A 14,182-nucleotide genomic window follows, 5' to 3' on the forward strand; every position below is an offset into this window, starting at 1 on the left:
AGTCTCATTTCCCACCACTCTCATCCTCCCCTCCCCTCCCCTTCCTCATGCCTCTCTCTTCTTCACCTACTTTCTCACGTTCATTCCAAATGCAACACACTGAAAAACGTCTGCTCGCCCACCTCGGCTCTTTTCAAACATTTCTGACGCCTCTAATCCAGCTCGCGTCTAAGAGGACACTTCTTCCCATCCAGTTCGTCATGCAGCCTGTCTTTGAATGTAATCATTGTCATCATTGATCGTCTCTGCAGGCTGATGAATGTGATCAAAATGTGAAGTAGTTTTACTTTGAAGGTGCAGGTAGCAAAGTCTGGTGGGGTTCCGTGTCGGAAGTACAGTAGGTCCCCATTTTTCCTGTTCAAATTGTCTATTTTTAACACACGCCTTGCTCCTCCCCCTCCAAAACCTCCTGCTGGCTCGGCAATATGATCTCCTTTTGATTTGGGATCCAAAAAAAGTTGCTGTTGTAATGATTGGCTTACATTGAGCTCCAGGGCCATCCCCTTCTCTCTTCAGTTGCCGTTGTTCATGAGCAACAGAAGCTAACAAGTCATTAGTACTCGCCACTAATGAATGATAAGGACAGGGTATCTGCGGGGTCTTAAAGTCTAAAACCCCATAACTTCAATTAAAGGCCTTAAAATGTTCCTACAATCTCACAAAATGTCTTAAATACGGTTTTGAAAGGTCTTAAATGGATTTACATTTACAACAAATGCACAAACTTTAGTCAAAACAAAACTACAAAACGGAACTGAAGTTATCGAGCGCAACCAGCTCGTGTGCCGGGATGTTTATATATTTAATAAATTATGTAATTACATTTTTGAAAAATTCACTTTTTTTATGAAAAAAAAGTCTTAAATTGGACTCGCTGACACCTGCAAAGACCCTGAGTGACCATCGATGGAACAGATGAAGCGGCGTCACGAGCTGAGCGCTTACGTCTGTTGTGGCTCCGCCTCCGCCTCACTCTGAAGCAGCTAGCAGGTAGTACAAGCCTCCCCTGCTCCGCAGGCCGCTTGCTCACTAGGTGGCAAGACAGGGCGTTGTGTGGAAGTTTTACGTCTTACAGAAACGGTGGTGCATTCGGGGACTGCCAAACAAAGTGCAAAATCTCAACGCTTGATGAAAAAACATGAATTCTAAATGATTGCTCACTTAGAATGAATGAGATGTGTTTTCTGGGAAAAAAGTGGCTTATTTTCAGTGATTTTCTTTTTTCCCCCTTTTTTTTTAGCAAATTTTCACGGTGGGAAGGCTCATTCCCAAAGTTTTGACACGAAGCTCGAAGCATCGAATTGCCCAACAAGACTTGCTAAGATGACCAATGAAGATTCAGGGACAACCAAGGACTCCAACTTGTGATTGATTTGATGAATTAAGCGTCTCCACGCTTCTGTCGAACAAAGCAGCGGCTGTCTGATTCATGTCTTTGGTAAGTCATCATCAACAAGTTACGGATCTTTGAACTAGTCGGAAGTCGGAATGTTCATACAAGTCTTCAAAAATCATGCTAATGTTCCACTCCAGTGACACACGCTAATGCTAATGTGCGTTAGAAAGTAATTACCAGCTGCCACACACGGTGAGCTCTTTTTGTTTTTTCCTGGTGGGTCACTGCCCCACTTGACCCCAAAGCAAGTGGACTGAATGCAGAGAAAGGAAATCCTTGATTTGCTTCTTTATCAGAATTTGAAAATCGTACATACGAAAGTAAGTATAAAAATACACGTACTTATGATTTTGCCTCCACGGCTCATCTAAAGTAGAAAATTGAAGACACTCTCAGACAAAATGAGTGTTGGACCTCAATCTGCAAAGTCCACAGCGCTTTTTTTGAGGAAAAGTGTACTTGTTTCGGAATTTTGCTCATCGTCCACCATCCTTATGTGAGACATGAACACTTGTCTTTCTTTTTTCCGTGTGGTCTAAAGATATAAAAAGAGGCTGCTAAGAATGCACGTAATAGGACACAGCAACACCAACAACGCTCTATTTTCATAATGCGACCTGCATATTAACCGAGCTACAGTGACATTATAGCCATTAACATGGTTACGCCCAATAACTACTTTACTGGCATAGTGACACCTCCACACCACCCTGGCTAGCTACTAGCCACCACACACTCGCCTGCAGCGCGTCACGCCACAGTCGAAAGGTAACGCTACCTGTAGCGTTCCCTTCTGTGTTGCTATGTGAAATCAGTGCACCCCGGAAGGAAGCTCCGCTAATGCTTAAAATGAGTTAAAATGCAAAAGTGTTCATTCATTACACGACATGTGCTTACTGCCAGTATCCGTATCGGTTGATATCGGTATCATGTGCTGGACAATATCGGGACATCGGTAAGATCTCCACCTTTATCTCCCGTTTACGCTTGGTTTTCTTCTCGATGCGTTACTATTGATTGTTTTTCATATCTCCCCCCCCCCGATTGAAAAGAAGTGCTTCCGGGTGAACACATCCAGTCTTTCTGCTGGTGCTGAAGATGAAACCAAGTAGAATGTGTGACATTTCGTGATGTATTACGCCTGTCATACTGCGATCAAAGGTTGTCGGCAGGTGCGTTGCTGGTGTGTGAGGAGAGCGTAACGGAGCGCTCTGCGGGCTGTGATTAATAAAGACCGTCCCCAATAACGCAGTTCATTAGCGGCAGGTCAGAGGAGCGAAGATATCGCTACGCTGCGTCCGCTCGCTCCCAGCGGCTCAATTGCGCCTTGATTGGCGTCGCTGATAGCCTTTGTTGAGTCCCTCCTCGTAGCAGCCAAGAGTGTGCGACACTTTGAACTGTCGGCAGCACAGACCCGGTCTGAAAGCACCCCCCCCCCCCAGGGTCGTCTTGTCTCCCATCAAACCTTTTTGCACCTCGCGTCTTTTTCCCACAGCTGCTCATCGCCGGGTGCAGGTGGAGGTTAACTGATGGGAGTTCAGAGGTTAATTGGCTCAGAGGAACAACGCTCAGGGACGCGACCCCTGGAGATCACAGCCGGGGGGGTCGGGGTCATGAGTGTCAACACACACACACACATGCACACTCATTACTACGCTGCTGACGAAAGATGCCAATCGTCTCTGTGGCATTCCTCACCTCCGTTGTTTTCTTCTTTTGTCTGCCCTGGTCAGACGCTAACAGAGGCTAAGCGTGTCTCGGAATAATTCCATCCCCGCTCTCGGCTGGCCCGGGAGTCGGGGAGCTATTTGGGAGCGGAAACAGCGGCCCATAAAGGGAGATGAGCTCCCCAGCTCACAATTGGAAGCAAAAGCAACCATAATAAAAGGCCTTTTAAAACGCCTCACGTTCTTTCCACACACTTTCCCTCCCGCACATAATCATGAGGCCGTTACTCACGCTGGGTACCCTCCGGAGACCCGCACAGTCGGCGCCCGCTAGTTTTCCACTCTCTTGCAAAAAGAGGAGTGTGTGTGTGTGTGTGTGTGTGTGTGTGTGTGTATGCTTAGGCACCCCAATAATGTGAGGCCTCAGCATCAATTTATCTTAATCTTGTTCCACGTGCGGCAACAAAGTGGGGAAAGCGCATTTTGTCGATTTCCTTTTCCAAGACGAGACAATGGCAGCACCGTCATTGCGTTGCTGCACACGTAATCCAATTGGACACACTCTTGGCTTTCAATGGGAGGCTGCAGGCCCGGAAGACTCCTGGTGGCGTGTGAAAGACATGCACCCGGGCGGTGAAGCTGAGCAGAGGCTGCCATCTCGTGGCCGATGCCGCCTCTGGAAAGTCAGAATTGGGACGCACGAGGGTGGGTTAAGTTGCTTTTAGGAGCAATACTGTTGTAGCAAAGTTAGATTTGTGAGGATGGGTGTTATTAATGCTGTGGGTCAATGCAAATATTGATAATTTAAGAAAGAAAAAGTCTGCTTTTGTCTTTTTTGGGAGCATATGTGTGTGCGTGTGTGTGTGTGCGCGCGCACAATTATTATGTAACTTCAAGAAAACATTTTACCATCTGAATGTTTGGTTTGTTTCTCGTAGTAATATTAACATTTCAACTCTATGCTGCTAAAATGACATTATTTTTCCTCATGTTACACTTTTGTTTCCGTAAATTTGAGACTTTTTTTTCCTGTTAGAATACAACCTTTTTTTTCCTCCTTAATATTTTGACTTTATTCTCGTAAAAATACTTTTTTTTTTAATTCCCAGCTATTTCAACTTTCTTCTTGTAATTATGACTTTAGTCCCATAATAGTTAGACTTTATTCTTTTCACTTTAACTTTTTCCGCAACCTAATTTTCCACAAAAATTACATTTTTTTTTATTGTTGTTTTGTTATTTATAATATTATGACTTTAAAAAATGTATTTTTTCTTCAACTTTTATGGTAGTAAAATAAATCACATTACACTTATTCTCGTTAGATTGCAACTTTAAAAAATAGATATATTTTTACCTTATCTTGGCAAATTACTGCTGATTTTTTCCGTTTTTGCTGTTTTTTAATGACCCCGGAGCTGCACTTTGGGCACCCAAGCTCTAAATACTGACATGACTCATCATTGTGCACAATAAGAATTGATTCTTGCCGATGGCTGTCATGAGCTTGTGTACCTAATGAAGTGGTTTATAACCGCATGAGCAGGCATGGTGCGATAGCAGCCACCAGGGGGTGCTGCAGCCAAAAGAAAGACACCCAGCTAAGCTAACCCATGAATGTAATGCACCCATCCATTCAATTTAAGTCGGAGGAGGAATGGATTATTTCCAGACACACAGCCTGTCTTCATCCAAATGCTTTTTAGCTCCACTTGTTATGGCTGCAGGCGTGTGTGTGTGTGTGTGTGTGTGTGTGTGTGTGTGTGTGTGTGTGTGTGTGTGTGTGTGTGTTGTGTAACACTGGCAATCCAATATACCTGCAGAACCCGTCTTAATCAAGGCGTTGGCGAGATGTTGTCTTCCAGTCTGCAGGCTGCAAAGATGGATGCTGTACTTTAGCATCTGTTTTGGATTCACCCGAGTTCTCCGCATTCGCCGTTGTTCTCCTGCATCAGCCTGTCGCTGTGCTTTGGTGCTCTGTGTTTCCAGATAGTAGATAGACTGTCACCGAGTCGGTGGTTCACACGGCCAAAGATGACTATCGCATAACGCCGTGGATGCTTTTGTGCAAAACCACAGTTGTCGTCGTCGTCGTCATGAGAGAGCAAAGGCAGAGAAAACAGAAAACGACACGATGAGAAGAAGCCTTTGGAATGTAGAAAGATTAAAAGCAGGCACAACTTCCACTGCACACCGAGGATCTTGTAAAGCGACACTCGCCTCCTCATGACCTCGAAACACACTATAAGCTCATCTACGCTCAGATGAGGGCCGAAAGGCTCATCTGTGATGCTAAAGCGCTAACATTACGCTCACATTTTGATGGCAACATCATGCTAGGTTAGCATATTCGCTGGAGAAAAACAAAAGTGATGAAACATGCGTCTCCCAACGTCTCTGTACCTGACTCACTTACAGTTGGAAATGTGTAGCGAAGCCTGAAGACCTTCAAGCAGGCAGGGAGGCAGACGAAGGACTTTGAAGGAACGAAGTCGAAGCGGACTCACGATACAGTCAGGGCGCAGTTGCAGGGAACTAATGACAGAAGCAGTTGAAGTTGGTGTGCAGGACAGCAGCCTGAGATGTGAGTCTGTCCCAGGCTTGTCTAAAGGTGTTTATTTGGGTTTCGACCCCTGACACCTTGCAATGTTTGGCCTCCCCCTGATATTGAAAATAAACTATTCCCACAGCCCACATTCTGCTTTAGGGCTCCCCGCTGAGAGGCATGATGGAGCGCTCCTCCGGTGTCAATCACACAACACACTTTTATACAACCTTTGACCTTACACAAGCCGGCGGGTCCTCTCGTAAACATTTAGCAGACCTTTGGTGGAGCCAAGCGTGAACGTGTGACACCTCCAGGGCTCCGGGGAAGTACGTTCACCTCGTGGAACAAGAACATGTTTACTCGTTCCGTGTGAGGGATGGTGACAAAGTAGCATATGTCGAAGGTTATCATCACGGTTTATTTTAGTCATCTTTTTGGTTATGCTCCTTTCTTTGTCTCTTAATGTTGATTTTGTTCGGCCGCGGTTTTCGTCTTGGAGCTCTGCCATGCAGGCCATTTTTGCCCAGTGTCTTTCTCATGGTGGAGTCATAAACACTGACCGAGTTCTATGGATGTTGTTGTGGGGTCTTTTGTGATCTCTTGGGGTAATTTTGGTTGGCCGGCCGCTCCTGGGATGGTTCAGCACTGTTCCATGTTTTCGCCATTTGTGGATAATGGCTCTTGCTGTGGTTTGCTGGAGTCCCAAAGCTTTAGAAATGGCTTTATAACATTTCCCAGACTGATAGATGTCAATTAACCGCAGTAGAGTTATGTTTTAACGGGGGGGGGGCAACCACTTTTTTTAAAGAGGGCCATGTAGGTTTGGATTTTTTTTTTCTCTCAATAATAAAACGTTTCATTTAAAACTGCATTTTGGGTTGAGTTGTGTTGTCATTGACTCATATTTAATGCAAAAAAATAAGAAGTCAGGAAGGGGGCAAACACGTTTTCCCACCATTGTACTTTTAGGTTCCAGCCTGTTTGTTTACGCCACAGCAGCATTTTTGGGGCCTGAAGGCGGCAACATTCGAAAACTCTTTGCTTTCAATGAAAACTGAGAACGTAGCTGGTAGCTAGCTGTGCACGCTCAGTTCATTGCTGAAGTCTGATATATTTCAATTACAGTCATCCTCGCTCAAACTGTTGGTCCAGTCTACCAAAAGTCCACAATGTCTCCATGTATCGTTTAGAAAGAACGTCTCGTAAAAGGTCTTTTTGTCCCTGACAGCGCGGACTCACTTGTTAGATAAATGTCCTCTCATCCTTCATCTCACCTTTCAAAGGGCCGTCAGGCAGCAGAACCTCTTCCGTGCTGCATTACGACACAGACAACAGCAGCACAAGCGTTGTGGTCTGGTCCAGATAAGATAACCTCAACATCACACTACAAGCTTTCTTTCTGGGTTGGGGTGCAGGTTACACCATCAAAGTGGAACCCTCATCAGCTGGGACTGAGCATCAGAACCACCTGGTGGGTCAACAGCCAGGACGGTGTCCAACTTCAAGGGTTGGGGGGGGGGTCACCCTCCACTATTGTTTTGACGAGAGGGGCCAGCCTCAGGGGGCCCAAAGGACAACGTCGTCTTTGAAGCGGGCGGGTTCCCAACTCGGGCCAATGGCGGAACCGCACCCGATGTCCACACTTCACACATGGACACCTCAGGAGAAACCACCCCTGGGAGCGCCGAGGCGTTGTGCAACCTGATAGCCTCCCCCGTAGCAGCCTGTCAGGCCCCCTGATGGAGTCTTCCCATTGGTCCACACAGGAAGCCGGCATGACCCCTCAGAGCCCCCCCCCCCAGGCTGGGATATGTCTCTTTTAAAACGGTGACAATTGGATTAGTGTCTTTCCAGGCCAGACTGCTTGGAAAGTAGACACAGCGAGGCGGGGGCAGGCGGTGGGGGGGCCTGTACGTCCTTATTTGTCTTCTTAGCTCCCCCCACCCCCCACCCCCAGACAAGTTTTCGTTTTGCTTTATGACATTGTTCATTTAAGAGCACTCAAGGATGACTCATGCTGGCTACCTTTGCTGTCTTTCGTGTTTATTTGTTAGCTTTTTACAACAAACACACACGCACGCACACACACACACGCACACACACACACACACACACACACCTCAGCTACAGGGTGTCTCACAGCATCTTTAACATCTTCCACTGAACTTTTACTTTGTGTCCTTTCCTTTTCCTTGCTCTCTCTCTCCATGGCCCATTGCTCTCAGTTTAATGTCTCTAAAACCACTCCGCTTGGTTTTGCTTACAGGAGTGCATCTCTAAGTACCCTGAATGTGTGTGTGTGTGTGTGTGTGTGTGTGTGTGTGTGTGTGTGTGTGTGTGTGTGTGTGTGTGTGTGTGTTAGCATGCGGGGTTGGGGTTGCGGGTTGCAAATAGCACACAATGCCATCACACAGAGCCAGGAGCCAACTTTGTTTTAATGGCTGCCATTATTAAAAAAGCTTTTAGAGGAGGGTGTGCCACCAAAAGGCGGGTCGGCGGGTGGGGTAGGGTGGGGTGTGTACATGGGGGTAATGGCAGGATGGCTACAGTCTCCAGCACAGGGGACCCTGCCAAAATCAGGGGCAGGGGGGGCAATAAGTGTAATGTATTTTTACATTAGTTTTATACCCCTACTTTATGAAACTTGTTAAAAATACACTTCTGACATGAAAGGATTTCCTTGGATCTTTATATCGACAGTACATATTTCCATCTCTGCCTTTCTCTGGGCGGGGGTTTCCACAAGAAATGATGGGAAGTAGTGATGGGAATTTCGGCTCTTTTATGCAAGCCGGTTCTCTTGGCTCAGCTCCCAAACAGTTCCGCCAATTATTTGTTGTTGCTTAAATTGATTTCTTACCAAAATAAGATAAATAAAATAAAATAATAAAAATAAAATAAATAAATAAATAATAAAAATAATAAAATAATAAAATAATTTCTAATGTAAAAATGTAATTGTATGAAATTGTATCGTTTCTATTGCTTCAGTTGCAGCCTCAACGTGAACATGGATTGCAACAACAAGTAACTCTAAAACCCCAAAACAAAGGCCCATCTCAGTTGGACAAAAAGGTCCAATCTGATTGTGTGTATTATTTGTACTATTTCCAGTCAAACACACACGCCACCACACATTTTCACCAATCACGTGCGGCGAAAAAAAAAACCCGACAGCACGCTCACTTCAAAGAGTCGGCTCTAAGAGCCGTTTCGTTCATGAATGACCCATCACTGATGCGACGTACTGTAAGCTGATTCGCATTTAAAGCGGTAAGGCTGCGTCTCAGTTGGTGCACTTGCGTACGTACACTTCAGTGTTTTGAGTGCATAAGTACGACAAAATGCAGTGCACTGTCAGTACCCACCCGAATGTGTTGCACTCAAACACTTAAAACGGTGAGTGCACAGTGATGGACACTTACAACATCATTTCCGGTAAGTTTGCAACGACAGTCACAGATCAGTCTGGGGCAGCACGACACTCTCTTAATTTGCACACTTAGGACCTCAGTACACAGTGTACACAGGACAGTAATCCCTCGTTTATCGCGGTTCATTGGTACCAGACTCAACCATGACAAGTGAATTTCATGAAAGTAGGGCTCCTTATTTATAAATTGAATATTTTCATAGTTAGAGCATAGAAAACCTCTTTACCGCCTTCTAAATACAGTTTTTAACATCTAGACAGAAATATAACACCCCTATTACTCTTACCTTTACACGCCTATTACTCGATATAGTAGACATAATAAAAGAAAATGAGACATTTAAGACAGAAATAAGACTCGTGCTCATGCATGTTGCTTTAACTGTGTTCAGTGCTGGGGAGCTGAGTGGGGGGGCGGACAGGAAGGGATGCTGAGGGTTCAGAGTTGAGTTTTAGCTTTGCTTTGCCCCGTGTTTTTATTCGATTTTATTAGATTATTGTGCCTGTTGAGATCATTCACACCTGCAATAAAAGCCTGTTGTCCCCGCGATCAAATCTGGTGTTTGTGTGTCTCACCCAACGTTACGGTAACATTAGTGACACCTGGTGACCAGTGTAGTATGCACACTATATACAGTACCATCACAACGTCTTTGAATGCATCTTCTGAATGCCTTAAATTTGTATTTTTTTTTACTTAAATGTTTACTTTGGGCAAAAAATATGAAAACATTGCTTAAATATGCATGTTTTGACTAATAATGGGCCATATTCAACCACAAAACAAAATGATTTATTCATAAATATATTTTTGAGTTACCATCATAGAGAGAAGCTGCCAAATTCAAAGTACAAAGTGGTGATTGAAGTGTTCAATAAGTGAATGCAGTTTCGTATTGAAGTATTATTGTGTACTTCTTGTAGTATTCCATTTGAGATGCAGCCTTTTTTTTTGTAAGAAATGTGGCTTCAAACATTGCCTGCATACTTAAAGGTTTATGATGGCCCCAGTTTGACCCTGGAACAGACTATTTCCTATGGGGGGAAATGTGTCTGTGTGATTAGAAGTGGAATTGTTACTTCAAAAGAGCCTGATAGTATTGGGGATAAATGGGATTGTGTTATAATAGCGACACCGGCTTGTATTTCTAATGCATAACTCAGTGATGCTGATAGTTTTCCAGTTTAAATAAGAACCAGAGACGCTGAAATAACTGTGATGCCGTTTGTTATCCCCCCCCCATGTTCCCCACAAAAAGTTGCAATGAAAACATAAAGTATCATGTGTCGTGATGTTGTGCTCTACTGCGGGTTCCCATAAGAAAAGCTAAAAGGAGGGAGGGGATGCTAGCTTGTCAGGAAATGGATGCTGTGTGCAAGTGCTTCAAGCTGCGTGTCTTCTACTAATCCGGTAAGAGAAGTCACCTGGAGGTCCTCGCCGTAAAAGAGATGAAGGATTCTTCCATCCTCATTTGCATTGGCTGTATATATATTTATATCTGCTGCATTCTCTTCATGTAATTATGATTCCACGCCGATGGGCCGTCCCTCATGCAGCGAGCTCGCAGGATAAGCTCCCTCATGCGAACGCGAGTGGAAACAATTACACTTTTCTAATGGGGCCCCCGGTGATACCGTTGTAATCTAAACATGCTGGCGTGCGTAAATATCGCAAAGAGCCCGCGAGACGTGACGCTAACAAATCCCAATCAGCGTTTGCATGCATGCGCTTGCAGACGTCACATCAGGGTGGCTTCAAGACCAGGTTTTCTGCATGGAGTCTGCATGTGTTCTTCCACTCTGTTGCGACTTTTGTTTCCTGCTTGTGCCTGTCGCTCATTTTTTGCAATTGTCATTTTGCAGCCGTGAAGTCGCACTTTGCAACCCTTGAGCAAGCGTCCACGACCAAATCAAAGCAGGTGTGTGTCATGTGCAGGCACACGAAGCGCCTGTACTGCGGCCTGTAAATGCATCTCAGCGTGTAGGCGCGCATGAGGTGTGTGGGATCATGTCAGCGTAAGCCTTGAAGCCGCGCTAATCATTAGCAGGGTGCTAAAATGCTCCCAAGCTGTGAAAACATTTGAGAACACTTTTCATTTCCTTCTGCTTCAACTGGAGCTGCAGCATCCTGGTCCACACACACACACACACACACACACACACACACCATTTTCCATGAGAGTACGTGATCCCACACACTCACAGGACTCCAGAGCTGTGTTAGCGTGACCTCAGGGGTCGCAAAGGCCAGGTCAAACCCCTGAGAGAAAACCTAGCAGGCCCAACAGAACCTCTCCACTACCACACAGAGGTTCAGGTTCGGCTTGGTGTTAAATAAAGGTCAAGGTCAAATGTAGCAACATTTACATCAAACTGGCATACACAATGTAAGTCAGGTTTGTCTGTACGTGGGCAGGCTATGAATGCACGTGGACGTAATAACGAAGCTGCCGTGCACTGCACTGACGTCGTCGTGTGCCTTTTGTGTCGCGCTGTCACGGGGATATTTATGGAAGAAGATGTTTATTATTGTTCAAGCGCACAACTGCACCGCATTTGACTTTCTCCCGTAGCCTCGTAACGTAAACAACGTGTTCAGCAGCTCGTGTGATGCGGTGCAGATGTGGAAGAACAAGCTCTAGTGTCATTGCGCACAAGATGCCGTGAAACCTGGCACACTGGTGTACGTAGTTTCAATTCAGATTGCCACGCGGCTTCAACGTTTTTAAAATGCTTGAATTTGAATGAGGTTTTCTTCCTGCGTGTAAGCAAGATCATTGTTTTGCAGTCATTGAGTGTAAATGATGTAATTATAGCGAAGGTTTTTATTCAGCAAAAGCAGAAAGAGGATCGGGCGTTAATTGGAAGCAGCCGATAATTGGAGAGAGGCTGTTGCCGTCCTAAAGCGTCAAGTTATTACCGTAATTTCCGGTGGGTAAGATGCTCCTTTTTTCCTTCAACTTTGAGCCCTGCGGCTTATCCAGTGTTATCCAGTGTCTTCTACTACTCTTTTTGAATAGTGTGCCGCTCGCAAGTCAGTGAGGAAACGGTAGCTCTTTCTTTGGCATGAGCCAATCACAAGCTTTTATGGAACTCACGACGAGTTTGTCAGCCAATCGCAAATGGCAGGAGGTCATCACTCAATATGACAGTCTGACTCACGGTGTCATTTTAGAAACAACTCTAAAATCATCACATAGTAACTTAACACTCAAAAGGTAGCGAGGAAATATACAATACAAGTACCAATACGAGTTTAGAACTTCCCATCATGCATTTCTTCTCAGAAAAGCATTTCATTGGCCATGGCTGCCGGGGCGCTGCAAGAGACTATGATGTATTAATACTCTAAACATATTGAAATACAAGTGATTTGTAGTATTCTGGCCTCTAGGTGGCAGTAATTACACAAAGCATTGCTGAGACGTTAGCTTACATGACCTTTACATTACCTTAACACTGCAAGTCATGGCGTCAGCCATGGCATGTCCCACGTGAGAGTGAAAAAAGTTCTACTTTTAAGTTTTTGGCTTCTTAAGGTTAGAAGAAATAAATTCGAGGCGTTTGCAAATAGTGAGTCCAAAACATGAAAAGCAAATCAAATATGTTTAGAACTACAATTGACTATTTTTTCTGTCACGAGGGGCCCACAGCAGCACCGCAGCGTCGCACAATTGCAATCGTTCCAGTCATGGCCGTTGACTTCCACTGGATTGTTCTGCCTTTGTGCTGTTGTCGTGCTGTGTGTGATTGTGTTGAATGGCCTTTCATGCTTTAATTGAAGCTGCACTGCTTAAAGCTGAATGGAGCTAAGTGGACCCCCTCCCAGTGGAAGTGTGGAGGTGTTGCAGGGCTTGGTAATGGGATCTTCAGGTCCAGGTTGGGGGAGGATTCTCACGTGGTGGAGGAGAACAAGATGAGTGCAGGATCTGAGCAAGCAATGACTCTCTCCGGGGTACATGGGAGATATTTATTTGACATTGACGTGGTTCTGCTGAAACCTAATAGCACTTCAGTGTGTTTATTTGCTCTGAGCGGAGCGGGTGTCGGCGCCTGTGAACATGTCAAAAAAGGAGCACAGAAGCAGAGAGAAAATGAGACAAATGACACTTTCCAAAGTGAGGACTTTGGAGTTTGGAGCTGGCAGGTTTTGCACAGAACCCTGCAGAGCTTGAAAGGTGGCGCAGAGGACACGTCCTCCAGATGCCTTCCAGAGCCGCAACGTGGCGCCGGCATCGGACCAGCACACGGATCAACTCTGAAAACCATCTGAGGCATTCTTGAGCCAAACGGTGCTCTCCGAGCTCACAAACAACAATTCCCACCGACACGCTCCAAAATCTTGCTGTTTTTGCTGCAAAGACTCCACATTTTCTTCACGGTTCACCTCTTGGGGGTGTCGTGATCACATCTACCAGTTTAATGTGGGGGGGGGCTGTCTCCTTTGATTGTGGTGTTTATTTAGAGTGTGTTTGGTGGGTTACTGCAGGGTGTGGTGCCAGTGATGAAAAGGTTGAGCAGGTGACGCATGGAGGAGCCATCAGTTGGCTGCGATGATGATGATGAAGGATTGATGCTTGTGGTTCGCCACTTTTGAACAACATGAATCATTGATTGCCTTCACGTCACACAGAAACAGGAAGTGACGCAATCATCCTACGTCCACCACCTTTACCTCTATTGTCGGGGTAGCTGTCTAACTAGGTTAGGGTAGCAAGGATTACTATTGCAACAACACATCATCAGTCGGGTAAAACTAACCTGACTCACGACGGTCTAAACCCAGCTCATGTTCCTCGTTATTGGGTGAGCAATCCAACGCTTGGGGGATTTTGCTTCACAATGGTAGAAAGAGCCGACATCGAAGGATCAAAAGGGGCGTCGCTATGAACACTTGGCCGCCACAAGCCATTTATTCCTGTGGTAAGCTTTCTGACGCCTCCTGATGTCAGCCTCCCTCTGGCTTCCTCTGGTGGACACGGGCAGCATTGCGGCGCCCCGGCAGCCACGACCAATGACATGCTTTGCTGGGACGAAATGCATTAAATATTTTTTTAATTATTATTTTAAACTTGTATTATATATTTCCTAGCTCCCTTTTGAGCGCTAAGTTGCCGTGTGGTGAGTTTAGCTTCCTT

The sequence above is a fragment of the Dunckerocampus dactyliophorus genome, chromosome 18, assembly GCF_027744805.1.
Source record: "Dunckerocampus dactyliophorus isolate RoL2022-P2 chromosome 18, RoL_Ddac_1.1, whole genome shotgun sequence".
NCBI classification, from domain to species: domain Eukaryota; kingdom Metazoa; phylum Chordata; class Actinopteri; order Syngnathiformes; family Syngnathidae; genus Dunckerocampus; species Dunckerocampus dactyliophorus.